This window comes from Zea mays, chromosome 10 (genome assembly GCF_902167145.1).
Source record: "Zea mays cultivar B73 chromosome 10, Zm-B73-REFERENCE-NAM-5.0, whole genome shotgun sequence".
NCBI classification, from domain to species: Eukaryota; Viridiplantae; Streptophyta; class Magnoliopsida; order Poales; family Poaceae; genus Zea; species Zea mays.
Window position 1 is genome coordinate 72945544 of NC_050105.1, and position 12587 is coordinate 72958130.

Consider the following 12587-nt stretch of genomic DNA (forward strand, 5'->3'; position numbering starts at 1 on the left):
TTAGCTTGTGTAAATACCTCTACATGTGTGTTATGATCCCGTTTTTTTGGCCCGTAGGTTACTCAGCTATTATAGTTTGAGTTCTGTAATACTCCGTATTATAGAACTAGAAGTAGATGAGGTAGTTTTTTTAAATATTTTTTCCTGCGAAAGTGCAGCCAAATTTACTGATCCATAGAAACTTAGAATACTGTTATTAACTACAGTATTATGATGCTATCATTAAAATATTTTACCAGTAATAACAATATTAAACCTTGTATATGTAAGCTCTGTTTTTTAATATCTCTTGTGTTCAATTAATTATACTAAAACATTTGGTTGTACCGTTGGTAACGAGTAAACACACATTCAGGCATTACACAAATCTTTTCTTGGTAACTTGGAGCATCCATTGTTTGGTTCAATATGTGTCAAGACTTCTACGACTGTGCTGCCATGCCAAACTACATTGAGCACTCAAAAGTGTGAAGTGTAAAAGTAAACTTAAAATATGAAGCATCATTTGATTTAGAACAACGTGTACTTGAGCTACAGACTCAAATTGAGCAAAGGGCTCAACCAGAAGCTGTAACACCGTCTAGTGGAGGTAGATAAGGCATCAAAACTGTATTATTATTTGCAAATGTAGCAACCATATACTAATTTGATGTACTTCTTTCTAGGGTGTTCTGGACAAAAAAAGCTTGTACCTTAAAACAGGAGGATACAAGAAGTTGGAGTGGTTGTCTTAAGGCTTTTGAACTGCTTGAAGCATTAGTGTAGCTTTGGTGCTTTTGTGATTGATCAGCTCTGGAGCAGCTAGAGTGATGTAGTTGTGGGCTTTTGAACAATAGCTAGAGTGATATGAAACACTAGTGATGTTTCTGTGGGCTTTTGAACTGCTTCAAGCTGGAGTGATGTCGTTGTGGTGCTTTTGTGACTGATCATCTCTGGAGCTTTTGTGAATGATCTAGCTAGCTATCTGTAAATGATCTAGTTGTGAATGATATTATAATTGTGATGCTTTTGTGAATATATAATTGTGGTGCTTTTGTGTTTATGTGATGGATCTATGAATGTGGTATACTGATTAATTGTGTATGTCTTTATGATTTGTGTATAAAAATCTGTGATTTGTGGTGCTTAATTAAATGTATATTATTATTAATAACAACTGTAAAAGGGCGACTTTCTGTTGGTTGCTAAATGTATAGTATGGCGACTTACAGTTGGTTGCTAAGTCTATAGTACAACAATCCACGGTTGGTCGCTAAATATACAATATTAGCAACGGACGGTCGATCGCTAAAAAGATGTCGGTCGCTAAAGCCTTAAGCGACGGCACTTACAGCGATCATCCTTACGGGTCGCTAAAAGTTTTTAGCGACCAACCTTAGGTCGCTGAAGGCTGTTTTAGCAACCAACCGTAGGTCGCTGTAAGTGAACCATCGTGTAGTGGGTGGAGAGTGCCATGCATAAAACACCTTTTCCTATAGCTTCGTCCAGCTTAACCTTCGAAGTATCTTTGAGCTATCTTATGCAAAAAAGTTGAAGGTACGTTTGTAAACTTGTTTAACATGAGGAAAGATATAATAAATAATGCTAAGACATATGAGATGAGTATCATACTTCACTGTTCATCGTCATCTCATATAATTGTTCATCGTCATCTCATATAATATTGTTTCATCTGTATCACCACTTTATGTCTTCGTCTTTAAGTTATCCTTTTGGTGAAGCGATAACTTGAGGACGGAGGTTTTAACTTATGTTGCCTTGTTTTTTATATGAAAAAAGTAGCCAACATAGCATAAATATATGTATTTTATTGACAAGCAAAGTAAATGGGACGGTTCTTCCAAATCACGAGTTCATTCACTTTTGATTTTTACAATACCAACTGTTACTGAAAATTTTGGTACGATTCACCGTCAAGCACTTGGACCACCAGGCTAAGACGTTGAAGGAAAAATAGCAGCCTCAATCTGAAGAATCAAGAAGAGATAGCGTGGATGCTTCCACCACGGCCGCCAGCGCCTTCTACCGGATGACCAGGCGACGCGGGCCCTCGCATAAGCACACTTGCGCTCGACATCACCGCCGGGGACACGACATGGACCTTTCCGCCGCTGCCTTCCTTAGGGCGGGCCGGCGGAGCAGGTCCTCGCATAGCCGCGCGCGCTTTCGCCGCCGCCGGTGCGCCATGCGTTTTGCCGCTGCCGCCGCCGCCTTGTGCCGGGAGACCAGGCCGGGCGGGTCCTCACGTCACCACGTGCGTGGTCGCCGCCGCCGCCGTCAGGGCGTTCGTGGGCGGCATAACCACGCTTGCTATCGTCGCCATCGCCGGAGCAGCGTGGTGGACTTGCCCGCCGCTCCCCTACCTCGGGGCGCCGGGGCGCCCTTTCGGTGACGGAGTGGGCCAGAGCCGTTGGTGGTGAGACGCCGCTAGGGCCACGTCGTCCGCTCCCCGCGGCGCGCTTGGTAGACTGATGGCTGGAGCTGGGCGGTGGAAGGCGGCGGCGACCAGGCCGGACGACACGTGGCGCAGCAGCTGGCGCGCGAGCGGGCTTGTCGCTTGCGCAGACGGCGACAACGCCATGGCCGGGCTGGCTTGGAGAGTTGTTGGTGATATGCGTCCGAAGAATAGGGTCTGTCTCGGTGACGATCGATGTGATTGCTCCCTTGCGGCGTTGTGAGGGTAGATGAACCGGAGCTGCTGCCCAAGTGCCAATGCCGATGCGTTGGCGGCGTCGGTGGTTATCTCTGCGGTCTGCGCTGGGAATGGAACGAGCACTGCTTTATAGCAGTAGGCGATCGATGGGCATGGGCCGCGGAGACAGCGAGCCAGTGAGTGGGGAACTAGTTAGGCTGTCCAGAGTCCAGACACTGCCATTGAAGTTGTCTGCAGTCAACCTCAATTTCGTGCGTATTTTACCACTTCAAAGCGGCTACCGAGAACGAAGTTTGAGCATTGACCCGCTCAAGCGTGTGGCCGTAGGTACGTACGAACGATCCGGTCCGTACACTCGTGCCACTGGGTGGCTGAAGACTATACTTGCCGTCCAAAAATGTATACTAGTCAAGTGCTCAGGCGTTGCAACCGTAAATAAAATATTCGACAAAGTATTAGTGCACAACGATTACATAAAAATAAATATCACATATTATTGATCTCAATCCTATAAATTCTCTGTTAACAACCAATACAAAATTTCAGGGAGCAGGTCGTGGGGAGGGCATGGGAGGCGACGTGGAGAGGGAGGTTGGCGACGAAGATGGTTTGGACCGGAAGGCAGGTAGGACAGGGAAGTGTGTAGGACAGCAGGTTGATTCGTAGAATTTCAAGGGGTATTTGTAAAAGTAATCCATATTATTGGTAGCTACTATCCAAATTACTGCTTTTGTTTATCTGAACATTATAGCAAATGCATGTTAGCAACATGAATTTTTTTGTGGTTCACATAGGAGCAGGAGATAACCTCAACCAAAATGCCATGTGTTTCTATTTTTGTCGGGGACCATAATTAGGGGTACCCTCAAGACTCCTAATCTCAACTGGTAACCCCCATCAGCACAAAGCTGCAAAGGCCTGATGGGTACAATTAAGTCAAGGCTCGGTCCACTCAAGGGACACGATCTCGCCTCGCCCGAGCCCAGCCTCGGGCAAGGGCAGCCGACCCCGGAGGATTCACGTCTCGCCCAAGGACCCCCTCAAGCAACGGACACACCTTCGGCTCGCCCGAGGCCCAGTCTTCGCCAAGAAGCAACCTTGGCCAAGTCGCCACACCGACCGACCGTATCGCAGGAGCATTTAATGCAAAGGTGGCCTGACACCTTATCCTGACGCGCGCCCTTCAGTCGACAGAGCCGAAGTGACCGCAGTCACTTCGCCGCTCCACTGACCGGCCTGACAAGAGGACAGCGCCGCTTGCGCCGCTCCGACTGCTGTGCCACTCGACAGAGTGAGGCTGACAGCAGCCAAGTCCGGCCTCAGGCGCCATAGGAAACTCTACATCGCCCGAAGGGCTCGGACTCGGGCTCAGCCCTGGAAGACGACGAACTCCGCATCGCCCGACCCCAGGGCTCGGACTCGGGCTCAGCCCCGGAAGACGACGAACTCCGCTTCGCCCGACCCCAGGGCTCGGACTCGGGCTCAGCCCCGGAAGACGACGAACTCCGCATTGCCCGACCCCAGGGCTCGGACTCAGCCTTGGCCTCAGCCGACGGTCTCCGCCTCGCCCGACCCAGGGGCTCGGACTCGACCTCGGCCTCGGAAGACAGACTCGACCTCGACCTCGGAGGAGCCTCCACCTCGCCCAACCCAGGGCTCGGACCGACCACGTCACAGGAGGCGCCATCATTACCCTACCCCAAGCTAACTCGGGCTACGGGGAACAACTCCGGCGTCCCATCTGGCTCGCCTCGGTAAACAAGTAATGATGGCGCCCCGCATGCTCTATGACGACAGCGGCTCTCAGCCCCCTTACGGAAGCAAGGAGACGTCAGCAAGGACTCGACAGCCCCGACAGCTATCCTTCCGCCAGGCTCCAGCGCTCCTCCGACGGCCACGACACCACACGAACCGGGTGCCAAAACCTCTCCGGCTGCCATGATGGCATGTACTCAGGGCACTAGTTCTTCTCTACTAGACACGTTAGCACACTGCTACACCCCCCATTGTACACCTGGATCCTCTCCTTACGCCTATAAAAGGAAGGTCCAAGGCCCTCTTACAGAGGGTTGGCCGCGCGGGGAAGGACGGGACGGCGCTCGCGTAAGCCTCTCGCTCCCTCCCGCGTGGACGCTTGTAACCCCCTACTGCAAGCGCACCCGACCTAGGCGCGGGACAAACACGAAGGCCGCGGGATTCCCCTTTTACGCCTGTCTCCCTCCGGCTTTTCCCCCCTTCGCGCTCCGTCTCGCGCCGACCCATCTGGGCTGGGGCACGCGGCGACAATTTACTCGTCGGTCCAGGGACCCCCCGGGTTCGAAACACCGACAATTTTCTAACCAGCAGGAGCTTTGTACATCACAAAAAAATATTGCATAAATGAATTTCTATCAAGATGATAAGGAGTATCAGTAAGTCTCTGCAACAAATAGCATCATGTGTTAAATTCACCACTTATTGTAACTTTTCTGTCGAAGAAGTAATTGAGAATAGCATCAAGCCACAGACGATTGTAGTAAAAAAAAATTGATGCTCCTTCCAAAAATTGAAGCAAGAAAAAACAGAGGGGCCAGAAAAACAAAAATATTTGGATAGTAATAAACAAAAAATATCTATGCACATGTAGCTTCATCAGATCGATGTACAGCCACAATTAGCAAGGTGCTAGAACCAATTTCATGTCAAAATAGAAGGCGCCACAATCACATTTAGGTTAGTTGGAGACTCACCAGAGGGTATGCTGTGAGGCGGAGGGGCTCAAGACGGTATGTTGTGAGGCGCAGGGTCTCAAGAACAGGATGTTGGAAGTGTTGCTGCTCCAGCTCATGGCTACTGTGGGGCGATCTACATATGGCTGGCAGGACGGCGGTTGGGAACGCAGACGAGCAAGGATGGTGGGCACGATAACTTTGGTGCATGTGTCGAACGAGGGCTGGTGAGGGTGGAGGGTGTGATAAGGCTATTGGGTGAGCGCAAAATGCGTAAACAGCGGGTGGTCGAGAATGGCGGGTGCGGCATGCACGGACGCGGTTGGAGCAGACACGGCAAGAACGAAGCATGGCGTGGATTTTGTGAGGCCGCGGATGGAGCACCCGCGGTTACTTGTGGGTTCATGGCGAGCGGAGGGGTTGCGAGATTTCTAAGGCGCTCGGGTCGGTTGGAAGCTCCACGACAATGGAGGCGTGGTAGAGGCGGCGTGGGGAGGGAGGTCGCAAGGAGGCGAAAGGCGGAGCATTGAAGTGAGGAGGGAGGTCGCGAGGAGATCCGGACGAGCGGAGTCATGGTGGAGGTGGCGTGGGGACGGAGGGCGCGGGGCGGTGGCATGGGGAGGTAGGTTGGGGACGACCGTCTTTTTTGCTTTTTGGCCCTTTTGGGGAAAGTTTTTCACAAGTAAGCCCTTTTTAGTTTCAATTCAGAAAATGGACCCTTACCTCGGCGCCATCATTATTTGCGCCAAGGTTACACGTCTCGATGCCAATATAAATGGCACCAAGATATCTCTCTGGAGCACTGATGTGGCGCCTACGTGGTAGGGGTCGGCGCCGTCACTATTGACACCGACCCCTGCTGCCTGCAAACGGCCGCTTGGCCCTTGCGTTCGTGCGTTAGTAGCCCTCCTAATAACGACAGATGTCTAGGATAAGTCGTCCTTGCACTAATGGACGTCTAGGATAAGTCTTAAGCGCTTCATGGATTTATTTTCCGTTCCTTCACGTTAGTAACCTGAAAAGAAAACACGTACAATTGCAAGTACCTATCAGTTGGCATGTAGCTGAAATGAAAACTCGTAACACTATGGCTATGACCTGGAGCACGTGCATATGATTGCTGAAGACAACGAAAAATAGAAGTTGTTGACAAACTGTTGTAAATAGAAACTGCGTGCTAATATATATATATATATGATATTAGGAGCCCTGGGCTTCCAATAGCTGGGCGAAAGCCCTGATCGGATGTTGCCAACCAATTCAGCCGCACCAGGTTCGAAGCGTCTATAAAAGAAGTTCCAGATCGCTAGGGTTCAGTTTTAGCGACGCCGACAGTTATGCCCCCACCCTCGAGAGGCACGCGCGGCGGCGGATCCTGGGAGCAAGTGCGCGACGGTGAATCTGGGGGACATGCTCGCGATGGTGGATCCGGGGAACACGCTCGCAGCGGTGGATCCCTGAGGCCAGCGCGCGGCGATGGCCCCCATGAGGCGCGCAGATGGCGAGGTGGGAGCGGCTGCAACATCGGATCCTGAGGGCACACACGCGGCAGCGGCCCCATGAGGTGCGCACGACGGCGAGGTGGGAGCGGCCGCGCGGTGGATCCTGAGGGGCACGAGCGCGGTAGCGTCTCCTTGAGGTGCACGCGGCAGCGACCGCTTGAGGTGCGCACGGCGGTGACATGGGAGCGGCTGCGGCGGCGCGACGACGGATCTCGGGGGCACGTGAGCAACGATGGCACCCCTAAGGCGTGCATAACGACGAGGTGGAATGGCTGGTGCGACAGATCTCAGGATGCACGCGCGCGAGGGTGAACCCCTGAGCGTGTACGACTGTGATGTCATCCAAGGTGGGAGTAGCGATGACGGACTTCCCTAGGCGCAAGCGACGAAAGCAGCCTCCCTAGGCACAAAGTGGTGGCGCATCCTAGATGTGAGGTGGCGGTTTCGCAGGGTGGCGGTCCTATTTTTATGCTATTTTGTATATATATTTATACCAATGTCAATAGTTTTTATGACCTATATTTCATTTCATGGCTCCGCTTCCATCTATTTGTCTGTTTATGATATTTCTATTGACATTTTACGCAAACGATATATTGATTTTATGCATTATCTCGTTTACTTAATCCAGTGTGTATTGGGTTTCTACCATTTATGCCATATGTATAAGATATATTTACGACCCACACATTTACACAACAAAATAGAAATTTAGAAAAAAGGTAACCGCTCTAAGAAATGAGGTCATTTGCCACGATTCCATAAATCTCGCGTATGCCGATCCATTTCCTTTTCAACTCACATTTTTGTCATTCTAAATTTGTGCACATGCAGTAGAAAACAGATTTTTTTACCAGTCTACCGTACGACATAAATAACTTCACCGTGTTGTATAATTAGTATCAATATATATCATAAGCTGGTTCTAACGAGCTTTGATGCATGGATGTTGGAGAGATCCTATATTTATAGAGGAAATAAAGCATTTAAATCAGATTTTTTTTCCATACATGTTTTCGTTATGAAATAAATCGATGATTTACACTAAAATTCATACCCATTTATGTTGTTTTGGTTCACGTTTTACGCTGAAATTCACATGAGCTCCCACGCACGATCCACTCCATATCTTCTGTTCCGAGATATATATATATATATATATATATATATATATGGTAACTTCCAGCTTCGTGGGCGCGCTAATCACGGTGGTGTGTGGACCCACCTGAACGAACCAATGAAAAGTTTGTTGTCGCTCTCCTGTTACGCAAGTCTAAACCATTAAATATGCTAGCATAAACACAAGCAGGAACCAACTACCCGACCAGCGAACACGACACTGGTCCACCTTCATCCATCCTAACTCGACCCCATCACGTGCGGACCTTCTGTTTACGCAAAACATAACACATGTTTACGCATGCATAAACGTGTCCCACAATCGCGCGGACGCACGCGCCCCACTGGCCTGACCTGACCACGCGCGTGACCACTACCGTGGCTGGGGCTTCCTATGTCTATCGGAAGCCCAGCCCAGGACTTCCATTTCCAACAGCATATATATATATATATATATATATATATATATATATATATATATATATATATATATATATATATATATATATATATATATATATATATATATATATATATATATATATATATATATATATATATATATATATATATATATAAACATAAGGATTAAGCTGAAGTCTTCAGAAAGTTTGAATTCCTGAATAATCCATTGTGCTTTTGTGTGAAAAAATAGACCGTACACATACCAACAGCTTAATGTGGATATTAGTTTGTGTTTTTGAAATCAAATAAGTGATTAAGCATGTCCATCAAACAATACCAATGCATGTCATCAAATCACTTGTTCAAATACAAATATTTTTTTGTTTAGCACAAGCAAGCATTAGTTGTGTTGGTTACAGACGTGAGCTTTAATGTTTGTCGTTGTTGGTTCAAACCCCAATAGACTCATGTTTTATTTGGTGTCTCCATTTATTTTGTACACTATAATACCCAAAGTTGTAGACCATAGAAAACAAGGATAACACTCTTGTGTATTTTGCTTCTACATACTATCATATGAGAACACTCACTTTTAAAAGAAAATAATCAACAAAAGACACATGAACAACTTATGCATCATATTGGAGTTTTATTTGTGCATTGAATAATAATAACACTAATAAAATATAATAATGAGTTGAAGATTTGGATCAAAACCTAAATTTGAAATTGGGATTTGAAAAATGGAAAAGAAGAGAGAAATACTATAAAATACAAAATGAATTTATAAATAAATAGACTCAACCCATATAGGAATGTCCAAGTCATACATTCAAATCTAAGTACAAATTCACTACAAAATTTGAATTCAAAATTGAGACTCAAAAATAAAAAGGAAAACATAATAAAGAAAAAGAAAAAGAAAGTTGATAGCTACTTGGGTCGGGATGCCATTTTGGCCCATCTTCACTCACCGCGCAGCCCACCCGCGGAAGCAGGCGCCGACAACTGAGGCCCAATCGTCAGAGGCTATTTTTGCGCGCGCTCACGTATACACCTATCACAATAGCGCGGACCCACTCTGTCAGCATCACTTCGCGGTGCGCTCTCCATGCCAGCCTCATATCGACTGACCAGTGGGGCCCCTTTACTGCTCATCTTTCGTCGCGGTAACAGAACTCCGATGGCCCCGGGAGCATGGTGCTAACTCCGGATCCGATCCTCTTGGGGATAAAAGCTAGCCCTCGCGCCGCTCGTTGACTAAACATACCTCCCGGTCGTGAGCCTCTAGTGCATCAGCCTCTCCTCCATCACCGAGTGATGTGGGTGATTGCCGGTGCGCAACGAAGAAGGAGACCGCGGCCGCCGTTAGTGGACCACGACCGCGCCGAAGTTCTGCCCTCGAGCCTTGGACCTTCGCCCGTCCCCAGGGAACATCTCAGTGTCATTGGGTGAGGGTGGGAGGCTGTGGAGGACCTTGGATTATCGTCGGTGCCCCAGAACCACCGTAGAGCCGCCGAACATCGTCGCCAGACCCCTGAGCCGCTCAATCGCCGGTAAGGAGTGGTCAACCATATTCGCCATGGTCCCTACTTTATTTATCCTCTAGTGTATTTGAGGGATCGTGTGTTTTGGCCTGGTTCATCGTCGCGCCGGCAATGGCGCCGCCGTTGGTGCTCGGGCGTCGGCTGGTTCGGCGATAGGGTGGCGGTCGGATCGCGACCGTTGGATTGGAAATAGACGAGCGAGATTAGAAGGTCCATACCCATTCGGATGTTGAATCCACGCCATTGGTGTGGATCTTGTGGCTACGATTTAATTTCGCCTCGGATCGATCTATGTCGTAGATTACCGATTGTGCGACCAAGAGAGAGGGAGAGAAGATCGTGCGTCATGGGTCGTGGATTTCAGATCCGACGGCGGTGAGTGAAAGCGGGATTTTAACCGAAGCCGATCTAATATGGACCATTTATGCTCGATCTGATGACTGAGATTGACTTATACCCCTTCGCTGTGCACGTTTTGCAGAAAAGCCCTTCTGTTTTAGAAAACCAACCCGCAGTTCATCTCGGGTTTGCACAGAGTCTGGGGAGAACTGCGAGTTAGACCCTGTGTTTCTGAGTAAATGACGCGCAGTCCAGAGGGAAATAAAAATAGAGAAACAATTCGGGATATTGATTTTCAATACAAAAAAATCAGAAACTTGTATAAATCATATTAAATTGATTTTAGGTCCAATTTGATCCATTCCAGTTACATTAATTTTGTTTTAATATTGTATATCACTTAGTACCTCTGTTTAGCCATGAAACATGAATTAAAATTGTTCATTTGAATTAATCTATTCTAAGTGCTAAATAACTTCATAAATGCATAACTTAATAGCCGTAGATCCGAATTTAGTGATTCTTGTTCCTACAATCTCGTTATGCAGCATAGAATATTATTATGCATTTTATTCTACTGTTTGGTGTGATGTTAATTTTTGGTATACTATGTATGTTTGTATTGATGCGAATAGACGAGCAAGCCATAGAGGATCCGGGGGTTCATAAGGTGGAGACTGCTGAGCAGGAGCTCATTGAAGGCAAGTTGTGCCCTTGACCACTTCTTTTTACCCAGTCATGTTCTTATTAATCATAATGATCTGCATAGGTTAATTTTGATGGGACCCAATAGGTTACCCTAGTTTGGCTATCTTTATACCTTATTTTACCACTGAATTTTTGGGTAGTACATGCTATTGCTTTATGTGGTTTTGGGTATGGAGATATACATTACTCATGTTCACACTTTTATTATCAGTTTATTATTTACTGTTCATGATAAGATCATTATGTTAATTGGAACATGGAGAACCACTCGGGAAAACAGTGCTACCACAAGGGTGGTACGGGACGCCCTTGGCTGACTAACTAGGAAAGCTAGTGGAGGACTACCTTACCCGATAGGGGCAAGGGCAGTAGGAGAGTGATCAGTGTGGGGAGGTCCTTGGGTTGATTTTGCTGTGATGGTCGTCAGACGAGGGGTCCCTGCACTGGAGCTTCCTAAAAACTGTAGCGGGTTTTTCAGAAGCTTGTGGAACTTTGTAAAGGCCTCGTAGTGGAACCCTGCCTCGCTTTCTTGGTAGAGGTGTATGGGGTCTGATCAACTCCATGGTAAATGGGTAACACGACTTGTGGGTAAAGATGCGCAACCTCTGCAGAGTGTAAAACTGGTATACTAGCTGTGCTCACGATCATGAGCAGCTCGGACATTCACATGATTAATTTATGGAATTAAATTCAATTTGTCAATTGCGTCGCATTGGGATTATTTATTATTATTTTGACTTATTATTTGTTGGGGGTCTGTTTCGTCGCCGAAGGTCCTTTAAGAAGAAACACCTTCGATAGATCAGCACAAAAGCAAACATAGCGCGAAGGTACACACCGAAGCTACCTTCCAGGGAGCTTAGGCATAGCGACATACCTTGATACGAAGGGCTGCAACGACTTAAAGAGGAAAAGACCAATGGGCCGATAGTAATTTGTGCCATGATTGTAACTAGTTGTAGAGGACATAAATGTAATTTCGACCGGGCTATGTCCCGTGCCTATAAATAGATGAACATTACCCCTATACTGTTCACGCTGACTTGTATTCGCTCGTGCATCACGCTTGGACTTTTACCTTCCGTCAAGCCAAAGGTATTAATGTAATTCAATATTGTTCTTATTCATTTGTGATGATATGATAAAGATATATTAAGAACCATATGATTACTCATGTTATTTCTTATGTTTCATATGCTTTTTCTTTCATTAACATATGCTGTGATGATGAAGGTACGTCCTTCATGACCTTCGTCCGAAGATCGTTATATCCTAAGGGAGATAATGCTTCGAAGGACGAAGGACTTTAACCATTAATCTCTTTTTTGTGTTGCCTTGTTCTTAATTCATAGCATTTGAGAACAAGTCCTCAACACTATTACTATGGTTTGGTATTTACTTACATTTAGTAACTACTAATAAAATTTTGAACAACTTATAAAAGCAATGCTCAGCCTTAACCTTTATTTATTGACTAGCCTTACACTTCACATGAACTCCCACCTTTGGTGAGTTCATGCACATTATTCCCCACGACTTGTTGAGGTATGATCTTTTTTGAGCACACTCTTGCGATATATAAAGCCCCCAACAGGTGAAGAGCAGG

The 12587-nt window shown here is 46.9% G+C and overlaps 1 pseudogene; it reads right to left on the bottom strand.

Annotated features, from left to right (window-relative positions):
• Nucleotides 1-1975: 1975 nt before the first annotated feature.
• On the bottom strand, nucleotides 1976-2615 carry LOC109942992 (atherin-like; annotated as a pseudogene).
• Nucleotides 2616-12587: the final 9972 nt, after the last annotated feature.